The sequence below is a fragment of the Lycorma delicatula genome, chromosome 2, assembly GCF_047948215.1.
Source record: "Lycorma delicatula isolate Av1 chromosome 2, ASM4794821v1, whole genome shotgun sequence".
NCBI classification, from domain to species: Eukaryota; Metazoa; Arthropoda; class Insecta; order Hemiptera; family Fulgoridae; genus Lycorma; species Lycorma delicatula.
In genome coordinates, this window is record NC_134456.1 from 216697347 (window position 1) to 216715753 (window position 18407).

The window sequence follows — 18407 nt, forward strand, 5'->3', positions numbered from 1 at the left end:
TGATTATATTTTGAATATAAGATTACTGTTACTCTGTATCGTTTAATTTTTCTTGTTAAAACATTTAAATTTTCTTACAATATTACCACTAATTAAAATGATTGATCTAATGAGGTTACATTGTGTGATTAAATATGTTTCGTCCCATTTGTGCCGTCGGGTGCTGCTACGGGAGGGTGCCGTCGGGAGGGCTAGAGGCCCCACGGCAAGCTTGGCAGGCGATCTGATACGCCACGTTCTACGTCATAATGCCGCAGGGAGTGGGAGACGACTTTCATTCGGAGCTCGAAACCTGAAAAGAGCAGTCGTGTTGCACATGCAGTCAGGTTGGTCATGTTCGGATGAACGCTTATATTAGTTAAGCAACAAGACGTTGTTTCAATCCAAGCGCGTTTGTTTATGCGACTGTGTGAGTTGTTTTGGGGCCCATCTTAGACAGACTTTATGAAACCCAAGTCTATTGTGGTTGATTTCGGAGGCAGAACCATGACTAATTTGTAGACGATGTGCCCCTTCATCGATAGTTACTCGTCTGTCTAAGAAAACTGTCACACGTACACGCTCGATGTTTTCCTAATTTGTGGCGGTAAATGGTCGTCCGGCTCCTTTGTCGTGCGTAACACTTGTGCGACCGTTTTTGAATTTTTCAATCCATTCGTAGACACTCCGTTGCGGCAATACACTGTTCCGAAAGTCTTCGATGAATTTTGGCCCCTGATACACCTTCCGACCGCAAAAAACGGATCTCTGAACGTTACTCTTCTTTGGTGCAAACAGAAAGCGGAGCAGCCATGGTTAACGGCAGGGCAGCGATAATGGAACAAACTTTTTTTTTTCCTGTTTAGCCTCCGGTAACTACCGTTTAGATAATTCTTCAGAGGATGATATGTATGAGTGTGAATGAAGTGTAGTCTTGTACATTCTCAGTTCGACCATACCTGAGATGTGTGGTTAATTGAAACCCAACCATCAAAGAACACCGGTATCCACGATCTAGTATTCAAGTCCGTGTAAAAATTGCCACAATTGGTATACCACAATTAAATAAATAAGTTGAAATGTTTACAATTTACTCATTTGGCTCAGTACGGTAAATACGTTATGTTCATAAGTTTTCGAATCGTGAAATTTTTTCGTGATCACTAAAAAGTATTAAATAATAAAAACAATTATAAAAAATTAAAAAGCTATAGTCAAAAAATTAATAAATCGAACTAAAAAAGATAAATTATGGAAATGAAGGACTAAATATCGTTATGCAGTATTTAATACAATGAAACCAATCAATTTTCAGACAGTTGTAATTTGTTTAATTATATTTTTCATGTTGTAGAAATAGCAAGCATGTAAGGTTGTCTAATCATTATCTTCTCACCAGGTCTTACATCGATAAGAAAATTTGGTCTTTCAACGAAAATATTTAAATGCAATCGGTAATCGGTGGGGGGAGGGCTAATATAACATAATTATTACTCAGAGCTTTCATATATGACAATTACTATTCAAAACCCCCGACTGCATTTACATATGTTCATTGAAGAACAAAATTTTAATACCGATATATACCTGGTGAAAACGTAATTAGACAACCTAAAATGCAACATACATTACACAACCTATTTCTAAAACATGAAAAATATATTTAAACAAATTAAAACTGTCTTAAAGTTGACTGGTCAAACATTAGAAACCAAGGTATGGAAAAAACATAGTTTTTTGGTTTCTTTTTCTTTTTTTTAGTTAGATTTTCGTTTTTTTTTTTTGTTCTATTTATTTATTTTTTTGGCAGTAGTTTTTTAATTTTTATAATTTGTTTTTATTATTTTGCAGGTTTCATTATGGGGAATGGATAAAACAGGATATCTTTGTATTTGTAAACTAACTAGGCTTCTATTTCTTAATATTATTTTCTTATGAATTCACACACCAATTCTCCATTAAAAAAAAAGTTTTTAGTTGAAAATAATACAGTAATTAAAGAATTTTTGTTCCAAGTTATTTATTCAATTTAAAGATGCACCTGTTCAAGTTATATACATGCATTAATATATCAGCAAATAAAGTTTACATATTTCATAAATCGGTTTAGAGTGCATAATTATAAATTTTTAATTAAAATGTAACTGAAAGAGAACGGGACTGTTTAAAACTTTTTTTTTTTTTAATAGCAAATATTTATATTCAAATATGATAAAAAAAATAATTTTAAAATTCTGTAACATTAATTAAAATAACAAGAACTGTCAGAATTACATGAATCATATGATAGAATTCATATAACAATGTTGTTAAGTAACTGCTACAATTAAATTCATTTAGTTTATTGTATTCTTAGTTTACATTTATTTTTGAAATTTCCATCACAATTACTTTACAGAAATTTTTAATGTAAATATATTCATATATAAATTTATTTAATGTAACTAAGGTTTATTTATGGATTAAGGTTTATATATTCAAAATTTTACTTTCTGATAATCAATATGAGCAAGTAAAATTTTATCATTTCTTTCAGAGTTAAATTTGTTTGAAGTCATATCAACTTTTCCAAACAGACTGCACTAAATATCAATAGTGCTGCCTGTTTCGAAAATGTTTAAAACATGAGTACAGAATGATCTTATTTAAAAGGTTTTAAATCTGATCAGGAGATAGTGTAGGTCTTGTATTAGGACTATACACTGATCCCAAAGACCAACTCAACAGAACCTTCACACTCACAAAAACAGCAGATACTTAGAATATGCAAAGGAAAATTGCAGGGATTGTTGTTAGTTGTCTGGACCTGCGTTGCATAGGAATGAAGAACTTTTTATAGTCTGGAACCAAAATTTATGAGCGTTGCTGTAGTTGGCTTAGGAGAACAGTGCCTCTGATATAATGAAGATGAGCACAAAGAACAAATTAGAGAAGCAGCAGCTATAGGAAGCCAGGTTTTACAATTAAATAACAGCTGTGAAAATATTTATGTAGAGTTTTGGACATGCAGAATCTGCTGCAGAAGGAGCAGCGATGGGTGTCTGGGTTCACTGAGAGAATTATTCCAATACTACATCTTTTTGATGACTGTGACTTCACCGGTTAGCAAACTGGTCTACACAAAGCTGCAGCACAGAATCTTGTACATCAATTGTGTGAAATGCCAACCGAACCTTCTGACACCACGAACATTTGCAGAGCATTCAGTTAAGCTACTTCATGTTTCTGGAATTAATTTAGAAATGAAGATAAAACACCGGTTAAAACTGGTGGAGATTTAATGCATTTCTGGCTTTTGCTAGAGGATCATGTGAAGAACCAATACTACTGTGGAAGCTTCTTATTATGGGTGTGATCCAACTGTCTTGCATGTTGTCTTGATAGCAAAAGGAGTGACATTTGATAGTGGCAGATTGTGCTTAAAAAATTACAAATAAATGGAAAGAATTTGAGGGGATGTGGCAGCTGCAGTTGTCATTGCAACTCTACGTGTTGCCTCTGCTTTACAACTTCCAGTCAATATTCGAGCTTTAATTCCTATGTGTGAAAATATGATCGGTCCACGATCATTGAAACCACGTGGCATTGTTAAAAGTTTAAACGAAAGACTGTAAAAGTTGAAGACACCGATACAGTTGGAAAATTGTTATTAATTAATATTCTTTCATACGCTGAATCCTTTAACCCAAAATTTATTTTGAATATTGGAATGTTAAGTAAATGTAAGAGGACTGGTCTTGGGACTGCTGCAACTGGTGTATTTACGAACAATGATAGTCTATGGGAGCGGATGAAAATTGCAAGTATAGATACTGGTGACAGGGTTTGGAGATTTCCATTGTGGAGGCATTTTTATTAAAGTGAAACACTTTTAAGCTTATTTAAAATTAACATCTGATAGGTTAGGAGGTGTTTGTATGATTGCATCTTTCCTGGAAAATTTTCTTTGTGGTAAAACTGACAGGATACATATGGATATTTATGGTGTATCAATAACATCGGGCCATAAATATAAATATTTACAGAAAGGACAGTCAGGTCGTCCAACACGAAATGTAATTGAATTCTTAGCTCAGTTCGCCTGCCAGCAGTCTGATTTAAAGAAAAGTTAAGTTTACATTTTGAAACTATATTAGTAACTGAATGATATGTAACTATATAAACAAAGGTTGATCCTAAATGTCATGTATGTATGTGATCATCCATTTTGCACACATTTATGGATTTTGCATGTGCGAATGTCTGTTATCAAATATACAAATGTTTGAATTGAACACCAGAGAATGTAACTTTTGGTTAACTTGTAAACATAAGGATTTCTTATATTTTTTATTAGCACAAAAAGTTTCATTTAATGACCGTGTACCAGACTACTGAATATTGATTTAATTCTTAATCCATAAACTATTCTGCTCATTAAGTTATTAATATAAAACATTAACTTTTATAACAAAGATGTTAAACTTCAAAATTACAGAAATGCTGAATAAAAGTATCAAACACTTCAAAACAGTTTTTTATATATGACTTTACGCAAAAAAAGTTTATATAAATATATCAAGTAAGTAAAATATTTCAAGTTTGTAAATGTTAGTTATTTACAGAGACAGAATAGCCTATTTATTTTCCTAAATAAGTGAATGTTCACTTATTTAAAAAGTGATTCTTACTTGAATCATCACAACTAGCAGAAAATCAAATAGAAAACTGTTAACATTATTGTAGCAGTATGTATTCAACCAGATCTGTAAAATTAAAATTGAAATTACTGAAGAAATAATTGTTTAGATATTGTTAGACCTCTCGTATTAAAAAAAAATTTATTCTAATTTACATTTAACAAAAATTACATTGAATTTAATGATTGTTGTCCTTTAATTGAAAATTATCATTAAATTCAAATGGGCTCTCATTTCATTTTTAAAAAATTTGTATTTGAATCCCATATTTCTGAATATACAATTGACTGCAAACATTTATTCTTTAAAATTTCTGTAACATAAATTCATTGATGCAAAAAAACAAAATTTTCTTATTATAAAACTTGTCAAAATATACTGTAGAATTGAAACTGATTATAAACATATGTAGCAACTACATTTTGTACGAAAGATAAAAAAAAATTGCAACTGTTATAATTATTCATTGGGAAAAGGTCTTTTAAAAATACATAAGTGAAATTTCAGTTGTTTAAAAAAAGCAACATGAAACATGGCAAAGGTTTTTGAAAAATTACCATTTCCAAACTATGAAAAATTAAAATGTACTGAAACTAGATTTATCACTTTGATAATGATACAATAAAAATATATATGTTAAAACAATTCATTAATTTTTATATTTATATTATAATTTTATTATTTTACATTAATATAATAAATTACTATTTTATATTTTTAATTTTTATAAATTTGTTTGATATTACTTATTTTGAGAAAAAGGTTTGTTCAATTTCTGAAAACTTGATTGAACCTAGCAGTTAACAATCGCATTGATTTTACTTTGTTATATGTAAAATTTGTAACAAATATTTAAAACTGGAAAGAACTTTAAAGGATATTCTTCCTTGCAGAGTTGTACAGAAATAGTAAGCTGAAAATAAGTAAAACAAAAAAAGGATTTTTGTATAAAACATTTTAAATGATTCAGTAGATTTCTAATATTTTCAGTTTTTTATTTTTTTATTTATATTCCTCACATCCTGGCAAGTTTTTGAAATATTCTGCATGTAAAATTTAATCATCCAGTGAATGAAAATTGGAGTGGTTTCTTGAATGGCACTGAGAAAAGAACCAGGGATTGACCGAATATTTTCTATCATCTGCTGCCAATCATAAGAGAGCCGATTGGCAGGCTGTTCTCGGGGTGCCTCAGCTGGGGCCGCTTTCCGGCTTGTTGGAAGGTGGCTTTGGTGAGGGTGCTCTTAAAATCAGGAAAGGATCCAAATGAGGTCAGTAGTTATCGACCCATCAGCCTCTTGCCGGTTATCGGTAAGTTGCTGGAAAGGCTGATTGTGGAACAGTTCTGGGAAAACATCAATATGAACTCACTTCTAAATCGAGGCCAGTATGGCTTCATGAAAGGTGTTGGCACCGAGGATTGCATCTTAAGTACTCCTGCTGAAGTGGAAAGCGCCGACTGTAAATATGTTTTGCCAATTTTTATTGACATAGAGGCAGCATTTCCTTCCTTGTGTTGGAATTCTGTCCTGTGAGTTAGAACGCCGCAATCTTTGTTTAGTCTGCAGGGCTACGGGAACATACGCCTGGTACGTAGTACGTGACTACTTTTCTGATCGCACGGCTCTGTTTAAGGATGCGCTCCTAGTTGTGGAAAGGTCCGTCACCAGGGGAAGCCCGCAGGGCTTTGTTCTCGGTCTCCTCTGTGGAACCTGGTAATCAACGGATTTTTGGGACTGACATTCCCGGAAGGGATGACGGCCCAGGCTTTCGCCGATGACTGTCACCTTAATTCGTAACTCACGGCCGCAGCTAGAAGACCGAGCGAAGGTGGCTTTGTCAACCGCAGAGGGCTGGATGGACATTCAAATTTAAAGATTTCTGTACCCAAGACGAAGTTTATGCTTCTCAAAAGTGCAGAAAAATTATCGTACAGTCGTAACCTCCGTATTAAATATAAAGGCTATGTAATCAGCCGAGTTCCAGTACATAAGTACCTTGGTGTATTGTTTGATGAGAATTTGCTGTTTAGCAACCACATTAGGCAAGTAGCGGCGAACGCCGTCATAAAGGATAAGGCTGGAGGTGCGGTGGTGGCAGCGGCGGCGAAGGGAGCTGTCAAGAGGACCAGGTCTTCTCCCCAGAAGGAAAGGGGGAGAAGAGGAATAGGGCGGGCGGCTGTGGTACTTCTCCGTCGTAGGATGAGGACGGCTAGGTTCTAGGGCGATGGAAGTCGACGCCTTGAGACGGAGTGACGCGGAGTTTCAGACAGAGTTGTTGAAGGCTTGAAGGGCCTGGAGAGGCGTTATGGGACCCTAACACAGTAGAGTTGAAGGAAGCTTCGTAGGGAGAGAGGTGGAGGAATGGAGGATTTTGAAGACATTGTCGAGTGTCTTCGGAGAGACATTGAGCGATGTATGCGAGACCAGGCCTACTTATTGGGGAGGTTGCAAGAGCAGGAGGAGGTCCAGGAAGTAATAAGAGAAGAGTTTGCTAGATTCGGTGGATTGGGGTCGGGGTGAGAGTAGTCGGAGTTGTGTGGGGGAGAGAGGAGCTATACCAATGCTCTCAGGAAGAAGGGTGTGCCTAAGGTTAATATTGTGAGGCTGCCCAAGACTAGGATGGCTCCGTGTCGTGATAATGTAGTATTGGTCCATTCCAGTAAGGATGGAAATGGTGAGTCGAAGCTGTCAGCTGAGGCCACCCAAAGCAAGATCAGAGAGGTGATTAAGCTGAGGTTGGATAACATTCAGGTGAAAAATCTAAGGAAGTTGAAGATAGGGGAGGAGTCCCCTCTTCACCCCCCTCTCTGAAGACTGGGATGGGGGATTGAAACGACGGACAAGGGTGGAGCTAAGAAGATCTTGGAAAGCCAGGCTCTCTAGAAGAGGAGGGCTTGATCTCCAGCATCCCGAGGTCCGTTAGGCCCAAGATCATGTACCGGATCTGCCAAAGGAAGAGGTTGTATATTGCATATATTACCAGAATAAAAATGGGAGGCCCAGTGTGTGAAGGCTTTTAATGAAGGCTTTAAGCTTGTAAAAAAAATAAAGACCAATAAATGCGAGCGTCAATGGGTTTTCGAGTTAGAAATTTGTTGGGGAGAAGAGAAAGAATTACCTTGACAGGAACTGCTCCCGCGTTAAGCATTATGGAGATGTCTCGAGGTGTTACAAATGCCAGGGCTATGGCCATGTGGACAAGTACTACCAGGAGAAGCACGTCTGTGGTCGATGTGGTGAGGAGCATGACCTAAAGGCATGTCCTAACAGGGAGAAGAAATAACCATGCCAGGCTTGCGCCAAATTTGGTCGTAAGCTGGACCGTGATGTAATCAGTAGAGACTGTCCGGCGTACTTGCAAGCGTTGGAGGCCAGTGTTAGAAGAATCGACCATGGCCGGTAATCAGCTCTCTGAAGAAACCTGGCTATTACCCTAGCCATTTGGATGCGGAGGGAGAGTATTCTATTCCCTGGGCCTGGGCCAATGCCGGTTGTTTGCTGGGCAATTCCAGCGTTCTGAAGATATTATGCGGCATCACAAGGCAACATCGCTTCTTGGCCTCCCATGAAGTCTAGTAAGGTGGAAAGCAGGGGTGCGGTGATCGGTCCTGAGCAGAAGGTAATTTGGTGGTTTATGGGAAAGTGCAATCAAAGGTTTCAATTATCAAATATCTCATGTAATAGGAAAAAACAATCCTCACCCTATTTTTGCTATTTCCACAGATCGTAGAGATCCAGTACCACTTTCTCCGAGACATTTTCTTATTGGATATCCTCTCAAATCTTTACCTGAACTCAATTATCAAAATGTTGAAATCACACTCATATGAAATCATGAAATCATAATTGAAAACAAATTAAGAATTTGTTTTACTTGCCAGACTTAGGATCTTTGGATGCTAAGTTGCAAGTTGCAAGTTGCAGAATTTCTGGTGTAAATCGAACAATTTTGCTACCACAATTGCAGAATACTGGAGTATTGACATTGTGAAAAAGAACAATTTTTTTGTTTCAAGTTAGTTTTTTCTTTATTTTGTCATTTATATGATCCATAATATTGCCCAGTTTTCATCCTACCTTTCTCCAAAGAGTCAATGAAGATTATGCCACGAGCATCCCAAAAGATAGTGACCATCACCTTTCCTGCTGATGGAATGATTTTTACCTTCTCTGGGGCCAACAGAGACTTGCAATCCAATCTTCTGACTATTCCTTGGATTTAGATCAGTAGTTATGTATCTGAGTTTCATCAACTATTATGAAGCAGTAAACCCAAACTATGCTAAGCCTTGAAATGTTTTCTTGTTCATGCTTGGGAGCAAACATAGCATCCAACAGTTTTTGCATAAATAAATAATCATGAAAAATATGATGCAACTGTTCATTTGAGATGCCTACTATGACAGCGATCTCACCTATTTTCTATTCTCTATCACCATATCATGGATTTTTTAAATGTTCTCTGCAGTTGGAAACTCAATAGACTTATTCAGATGTTTAGTACAGTTGTGCTCATATGATCAATTGTAAACTACTCTAATTGATGGAGCTGACTCATCATTATGTTTATCCAGCTTTGATTTACTTTCCTGTGTGGTTTTTGCCTTTCTAAAAGTAATGTTTGATCACCAGATAAAATTTTCTTTTGTCCATTTTTTACACAAATCACATACAATTATGAGTACATGACTGAAACTTGGTGTACACTCCTAGCAGAGTGTACTATATTCACAATCTCTTGAATTTGCATATACTTATCAAACAGTCCTCGTACTGTTTGAACTCCTAGCTGTACATTTTAAAGATGCTGTTTACAGTGTCATTCATTTCCAAATTATAAAAAATTGTGACCGCAAGAACTAAACATATTATTTTCATTTAATTATTTTTCAAATTTCAAGCCAAATTAATTATAATAATAAACTTACTGATCTGCAATTTGGTAACAACTTTACAAGTATAGTGTAGCTTTTTAAATTCTAATTCATATTTAAAATTTTATTTTATTATTTAAAATCTGGGTAGGCCTGAAAAAACTTTGCCAATATGAAAGAAATAAGCAAATAACTTTCATATTAATAAAAATAAAAAAAATAAATTTGGGGAAATGATTTAAAGATACTGACAGCAAGTGTTAGCCAAGGCTCTCTGAAAAGCAATGTTTATTATTTTTTTCTTTTTACTCCATTTTGATTAAAATAAAAATGAGAAATGAAAAACATACTGATACTGTGTGTGGGCTGAGGCCCTGTGTGAGTGTGAGGCTCTTTGCAGAAATGATATTATTTTATTACCTTATGTTTTAACAATTTTTTTTTTTGAATTTTGTATAGAAATAATTTTAATATCAGAATGACATTAGATTATACCATCATTTTGTTATAAAAAAATAATATTGAACAATGAAAACAACAAAAATGTGATATTTTCAAACGGTCTAAATCATAGTTAATTTTTTGCTTTAAAAAAATTTTCCACCAGATTTATGGGTGGAGGAAACTTACAACGGCACCACAAGATGAATAAAAGAATGAGATCAGTCCTACTGTTTAATAAAAGAGGATTTTTTAATTCTTTCCAACTGTGTTTTTTTGATGTGTGAAAAAGATTTTTTTTTATCGGATTGGCCATGTATTTATTATTACTTAGGATCATTGTGTGGAAATTTAAGCATCCATCAAATTAAAAGAAATATATGTATGTAATATTCAAATTTAATTTCTTTTATTTAATCTTATATTATTTCATCATTAAAGATTTATTTTCAATAACTATATTATGGTCCTGAAAAACACTAAACTTTTTCAATATATAGCTATAATGCCTTACTTTTCTTTTTTTTTGTTGCTTTGGGAGATGAAGAGTACTGATTTTATTATTTTTGAATAATTTCATAGCTATTATTTCATAAAAAAGTTGACAACAGTTGTAGGATATTCCCGTCCCGGGAAACGGGAAGCGTGTTCAATTGGGTAAATTTCTTTCCCAGTAAATCTTAATTTACTCCATTTAAAGGTTTCTTTATCGTATGTTGTTTTAATTTCTTTTCTATTTTAATTCATTTTTCTGATAATACCCGTTTTCTTTTTATACCCGTTATTTTCTACTATTTGAAAAATAGTTTTTAAATCGTTTTTATATGCTGGTTTCTTTAATGGTTATTTATGTAGTCTACCTACCATGAGTATAATAGCCGCTAACTTATGCTCCAGTGGGTGATTCGTATTGTAAGCTATTATCCAATAAAAACAATTAAAAATTCAATTAAAAACTAAAAACCCAAAAAGTGAAATAAAATAACAATGAAATATTACATCAGTAATCTAAATTAAAACAATAAAATTACCATCTGGTACACGCGAAATGGTATAAAGTATAAATAGCTGAAAGCTACCACTAAATACTCAAATATTTGAATATAAACGGACGGCCTGATTAATCGTAAAAGATTAGATAACATTGTTTCATTGTTACCCGACGTACTTCGCATGCCAGCCCCTAGTTTAAACCTGCCACCAATGACGCATAACAGATTTAATCCACAAGGATGTGGTGCACTGTTAGTTGGCAATCGCAGCGAGTACAAACGGATGCATCTATTTGTGTCATCAGATATCTATCCATGGTGAGCCTGGTGTGCCCTATTCGCAAACGGTAATCAATAACTTCCTGTCAACAGCTATTTCTGCATGAAGAGCTCCACGGTAACGTAGTGTCCTTAACTCGACAAAGTTTATTATTGATGATAGTATTCCATTCATTCTGCCATTCATCATGAACCAACCTCTTAAGAAAACAGATAACATCGTTCGAGACAACGCGATTGGTGAAACGAGGCTGGTAACAAGCCTCTTTTGCCGCAGTATCGGCACGCTCATTGCTTAAAATTTTAATATGGCTGAGGATTCAGCAGAAGGTTACAGTTGTGTACATTGAGTCATCTGAGAAATAACACACCGAGTCTCGCAGACAGTAGGTGTCTGGAGTACATGTCACCAATCGCCTGTAAGACACTCATGGAATCTGAGAAGATAAGTACGTGTCAAAATGTTGGGCTAATTATATTTAAGCCCTTATTAATAGCATACAGCTTCGCAACGAAAATACTGACGATTTGTCTTATTGTCCAGTCAGACACTCTAATCCTTTTAGATCCTGTAATTGAAAATCTCTGAAATTTTGCTTTCACACTTCATAATTTTTCAAGGACACATTCTTCATCATATAAGAAAAAAAACAGGGAATCTTTACCATCTCAAGCCTTTAAGTAGGATTAAAACTGTTTTCACACTTCTTTTCGTGCTTTTTCAAGATTTCTAATTTTTGGTAGGAGTAAAAGAAAGCCTTAATAGTATCGTTAAATTCTATTTCTTCGCTGGCTGTCCCAAAATTCTTAAAATATGAAAAATGATGGACTTACAATTATCATCGCAGAGTGATTTCGAAGTCGAGAGTTCTAAGGTTCAAATCGTAGAAAAAAGCAGATACTTTTATGCGGATTTAAATTATTATGCGGAAAGATTGTAGATACCGGTATTCTTTGGCGGTTGGGTTTCAATTAACCACACATCTCAGGAATGGTCGACCTCAGACAGTACAAGACACACTTCATTTACATTTATACATATCATCCTCTGAAGTACGGTGGTTCCAGAGGCAAAAAACAGAAAAAGAGAGAAAGGACTCGCAATTAACCTACATTTGTTAGTAACGGATTAAGGTATTTATAATAATTTCGAACAAGCTGGTGAGCTCAGGAAAAAGATTGGATCGAATTAGATTTACAATCTGAATAAATTACACATGATTGTTTATGAAAAGTTTGTTGGAAAAAAGATTTCATGTTCATTATTTGACAACATTTCTCTACACCACTGTAGCCTTTTCCAACCGACAAAATGCACGTGTTGCTCGTCTTTTTGCATCAAAGACGTCTGAATTTTCAATTTTCTGAGAAGTAAATGAGCAGGACTCAAATTCTTCGCAATGTTTACACTAAACAACAAAGAATTGTTTTTATTTGGAAAATATCAAGGTTGATTACTCTCTTAAGTTTGTTATATAAGTTTAACTTAATTAACTGCTGTATTTACGTGTAACATTCTATACTCTCTCTGATTTTGACGGGCAGTTATCATAAGAATTAGAGTAAGAATATAAAACCTTGTTAAAGCGATGGCATTAAATTGTTTTTTTTCTTACTGAACACTACGGCTTTCTGCCTCGGAGACTATATCTCCCTACCCCTGTAAAAAATTGTGACAATATTAAATGGAGTCAATTACTGATATTCAAAAGTAACCGTATTAAATTTCATAAAAAGCGTTTTATCATCCTGAAGACAGTAAGCAAGCTTTATAATTGATGAAAAAATGGGGTAAAAATTATACTCCTTGCCCACCTCCTAGAATGATTGTACCCTAATAAGCAAAGATCCACACTAATTTAATAGAATGCTCTATTTAGTACAAGACTTTTTGATTTTCAGTCCAGAGATTTAAAAAGTAAAAACTTTTCTGTCCCCTTTTCCCCTTTTTAGAGTATAAAATATCAAACATAATCAAACGTAAATAATCAATATACTTGACTGTTAAGGTCCGTATCTCACTGCCCATTTTGACCAATCATTATGAAAATAAAACTGCATCACTTAACTATATTCAGAAATAATGTTGCCAAATTTCATTTCATCCAGTCTGCAGATATCAAGCAAAAACCAAAACAACACACACAGAAGTTTTCATATTTTTTAGAGATGTCATGGAATTTCAAGTTCTGCAACAACCCTGATGTACAAAAATCTTATCAAATTTGTAGGCAGGGCTTCAATCGTCCCCTCCCATCGAGCCTTCTTAGGCTCCAGGAAGGAAACTAATTTTCCTTCCTGGACTTCCTTTGCATTCATTATTCTCATGCATGTCAGAATAATACTGATTAATAACAATTTAAGTCTATTCAATTTATAAAAACTAACTGTGCGTTGTAATTTGTTCAGAGCAAAAAGTGTGATAAGAACAGGGCTCAAAACTTCTGAAGTATTCGATTTTAGAAAGTCAGCCAGCATCTTAAAAATAGTGGTTATAGCTGGTTACCTGTCTTTCGTACAGGTAAAAAAGTATTTTGGACGGTTCATAGCGTTATCCGACAAACACCACAAGAAGATGACAAGTCTTCTTTCTTTTTCTTTTTTAACAATTTTCTTTGTAAAAAAGTTTGCGATATATTATGTTGAAAAATCATAATTGAAACACTGGAATTGCATACAAAATTATAGCTCTTCTCTCTGGAATATACATCTATAGGTTGTTCCTACATGAGAATTTGAGTCAAGCCACATACAGCTGCCCTTGCGAGAAGCATTAACTCTACAAACGGAGACCAGCCACTTGAAACCTCTGCTATTTTGACTTTTAATTTTCATAAAGAAAGGACCTTTATTTGAAAATTGAAGATGTTTTAATGTAAAGGGAAAGCCTAAAGGAATGTACGCCGTACATCATCGCACCTTTAAAGGTACATTTGCCGATAACCCAAACAGATATCGTAAAAGATGAACACCTCTTTTTGTAGAAAATGTAATTTAAAAAACTGTAAATGGAGTCAGAATTCGATTTGATCAACGGTTTGGCCATAGTAAATTTAAATATCTGAAAAGGAACATAGTCCGGATGTTACCGCAAGCAATTTAAACGACAAGCAAGAATTTGGGTAACTAAAATCCGACGTACTCGCAAACGAAGCATTTTAGGACAAATGTTTATTATGAATTTTTTCCATTATCTTCGCGAGTAGAATAGGTTGTGAAAGTCCCGGGAGAAATCCGTGATACACTTTGTATATGTAATAGATAATACATTTCCGGGAAGATAAAAATTTAATTGAAATTCAATTGTATCAATTCTTTTTTCTATAACTGTTGAATGATTCAGTGTAGAAGCTTACAAAGAAGTTATTGCAAAGGAAGGGAATTTTAAGCACAGGAAAATGTTACGCCTAACCGGTATTCGAATCTGGGACCTCCAGATGAAATGCCGAGACGCTACCACTCAATCACGGTGATCAGAAGAGTGGTATGCTTAATTTATTATATCAGTAAGTTTTCTAAAACCTGAGTTCGTTTTTTAAACTATTAATCTATTTTTCTTTAAATAAACCAAATTTTAAATTATGTTGAACAATTTATTTTAAAGCTGCTTTAATAATTTATTTTATTATTGTTCGAGTTCGAAAGAGAAAGTTGGCGGTTCTGCCAACTTTCTTGGCTTCCACGAAGTGTTCGAGACCAGCGCCTCTGGAGTCAGTGAGTGGTGAACCCCAGGTGGGAGACTTGGAATTAACGTTCAGAGCAACCAGCACTCTGGTTCCCGGGAGACCGTCCAGAATTCTGCCCAACTTCGCCAGCAAGTCATCGATACTCCACCGAAGCTTGAAATACCCCGACACCAGTACGACATGGAGTGTACCTCTCGTGATTCGCACGACAGTGAATTGCTCTCAGATCAATGGGACATCCAGAAGACACCCAACGAATCTGAGCCAACCACGATCGTGGAGAGCGGCTGTCCTCCACGAGAATGAATAACATCCGCCCTCGCGGAAGCCAACCACTCTATCCGTGACCGCGTACGGCTCCTGGACGAAGAGAACCTGGAGGTTGTATCCTCAAGGTGCCTCATGGTTTCACTGTGGCCGCCTGGGAGTGATGCAGATTTAACTTCCCCAGGCGCAATCGTTCAACATGGTGGCATCCGTCCTCAAAGGCTTTCCTCAATTCAGGTGTCACCATAAACTGTATTTTTCATAGCTTTCATCCGATCAATATCATATGCCCTGCACTGCCTACCCCCGACTCGGTGTCCAGCATCGCTGCCTTTCACCAAGGTATAGGGGATGCACTTGGCAGGGCAGTTGGTTGCCCTGTGCCCCGGAAGATCACAGTCCCCACACATCTCTGACTGCGTTCTGCAGTGGAGTGAGGTGTGACCAAAGCCTTAACAGTTAAAAGCATCAGGTGACTTCTATATGGTCAACGACAGTACATGAGATCCACCCAAAAAACAAACGTCCATCAGCCACCAAGACCTGTCAGATCTTTGGCGAGGTCTTCATTAACACCCAGTGACTCTTTGGGGCTTCCTTCCTTCCCAGCTCCCGAACCACCTTGGTTTTCACGAAGGATATCTTCGACGGCCATATCCAATAACGGCCATCTTATCCGTGACCGTGATCGTATCCAATAACAGTCACTTAGATGTGAATAAGCAAACATACAGATGTACTAACTTATTTGTATTGTTTGTTCCACGAATGATGGAACAGATAAATTTAAAGGGTTTAACTTAAGAATATTTTGTGATGGGTTGTTTCTTTTGGAGTACATATTCAGATTTAGCACATGAGTATACTATGTAAAATACTAAATAGAACACCTACTCCCTTTTCAGTTCCAAATGTTATGTTAACCAGTGTAACAAACAGATTATTTATGAAGATGTAACATTCTATTAACTTAACAACTAACATAAGTTAACTAAAATAAGTTCATAACCATAATCAACACACCAAAACTTATCTAAATCTTATTGAGTCAACAGAGAAGAGTAAAAGAGGAAAACTGATCATGTTAGAGAAGTAGTAATGATATTAATCAACTATTTTTAATTATATGATATTCTAAATTATATTGATATTTTAAATTATATGATAATTTCATTTTAGAGTGTAATTATTTTTTTTCTAAACTACTTAATTAGTTTAAAACTTCTGTAAAGAACAAAGGTTTGATTGTTCAAACATAAATTCATGATTTGCATTGAATAAGTCATGTTCTCTCACTTTATTTGTCTGTGAACACGATTTTTACCTGAAATAAAAATGTTAATGCCTGAGTATAGTAAGTTTTAACATTTTCTGTCACTCATTCCCACCATCATCTCATTTTCAAACGTGGACGTGTATTATATCAAAATGTCACCTATGTAATATAGTACCTACTTATTGTTGGTTGGCAGTCAAAATTTGGAATGAAATGTTGATTGTAGAAGAATAAAGAATAAATAAAGATTTATAAGTATTTGAAACCATTGATTTATTTTTTCAACTGTTCTCCTTTTGTTACCGGTCAGCCCTTTAGAACCGTGCCTTGAATTTTTCTACCCCTGTTCTCTTTAATGTCTTTCATACTTTTATTCTCTTTGTACTATCAATCACTTTTTCAAAAGCCAGAAAAGTTATCAACAAATCCTTCTCACATTTCTTAAAGGAAAGGTCTTGAAATTGGATCACTGCAAATATATGTAATTAAGTCAATGTACCCATTCCAAAATTATCCAGTTCCTTTCTGAGCTTTCTTTTGAATCTTGCTTACTCCTCTTTTTCTGGGTCTTATAATAATTATAAATTATTCATCATCATAAGTGTTAATAAATTAACTTTCTAATAGATAACTGAATAAAATTCTTCAATTGAGATATTGTTTAAGAGAAATTTCAGTCTTTTATTCAGTTATGAATTACATTTAAAAAGCATATAACTATTTAAATTGTTAATATATAAAAAAAATTGTATCTAATTTGAAATTTTATGATTGAGGTTCTGATCTCAAAATGTAAAAGTAGTTACAGCTAACACAATAGTTCAAAATAAATTCCTCCTAATGTTTTGTTACTGTTAAAAAGTTTTCCTGTTCATAATCTGTTAACTACTTATTGATTCCTTAGTTTGTTTGAATTTAAATCCATTAATACAATTTTTTTATGGCTGTATATTCAAATTACATGGCTGGAACCTATATCAAAATTAGGGTCGTTATGAAACATTTTTCCATTATAATATAGGTGTTCAATCAAAAGCCTATTTTTTTTCAACCATTGACTAAACAGAAACAGGTATTATTTAATGCATCTTCTGTTTTTTTTTTTTTTACTTTGATTTTAATCCGATTTAGTAGTTAGCTAGCAGAGGCTAATTTGAAAGCACACCAATAGGTAATATGTTTCTACATTACACTGTTTATTCTTTTGTTAATTATGTCTGATTCTGTGATTCTGGGGAAGAAAAAAGTCTTTAACACCAATCAAAATTAAAGAAAAGTCAGAACCTTCTACTAATAACTTATTGCCAAAAATTGTGTTTTTGCAAAAATTAAAAAAAAAAATTCCATTAACAGTGTATTCTATCATTGATTTAAATCAATAATCCCAATATTTCCTCAGTCATAGAATAAAAATGGCCATTCATGCACAAGTTAATAGCACAAACCTTAGCGAGTGTCATAACTTACTTCTCACTCATGAGACTGGCCTGATGATAATCAGGTCATTATAGGATCATTGCATAATATACTATTATCATTTTGATTGTCATTATTGATAGCGTTAATCTCAATTTTTTTATATTTTTCATTATTTGAATTAAAATTAATTTGCTGCTATGTTAGATAAATCAGAATTACCAATTTCTAAGCTCTAACATTTTCAGTTAAACACTGTTTTAATATTGATGTTTATTAGTGACTCATGACTACAAACATACCTTGAAGATATTTTAATAGTTTATTATAAATAAAAATTAAAATTATTTACATTGTTAATAAAGTAAATAAGATGTGAAAGACACAATTTCTTATTTCCATTGGTTATTATATTGTCATAATGTAAAAAAAAAAATTTTTTTCACATCAAGATGATGTGAAAAAAGAAAAAATCTTTCACAACAAGATTTTTTCACATCTTTTCATAGATGTGAA

The 18407-nt window shown here is 34.3% G+C and overlaps 1 pseudogene; it reads left to right on the top strand.

The window, feature by feature from the left end:
- The first annotated feature begins 2834 nt into the window (after positions 1–2834).
- Positions 2835–4091, top strand: LOC142320063 (cytosol aminopeptidase pseudogene; annotated as a pseudogene).
- Positions 4092–18407: the final 14316 nt, after the last annotated feature.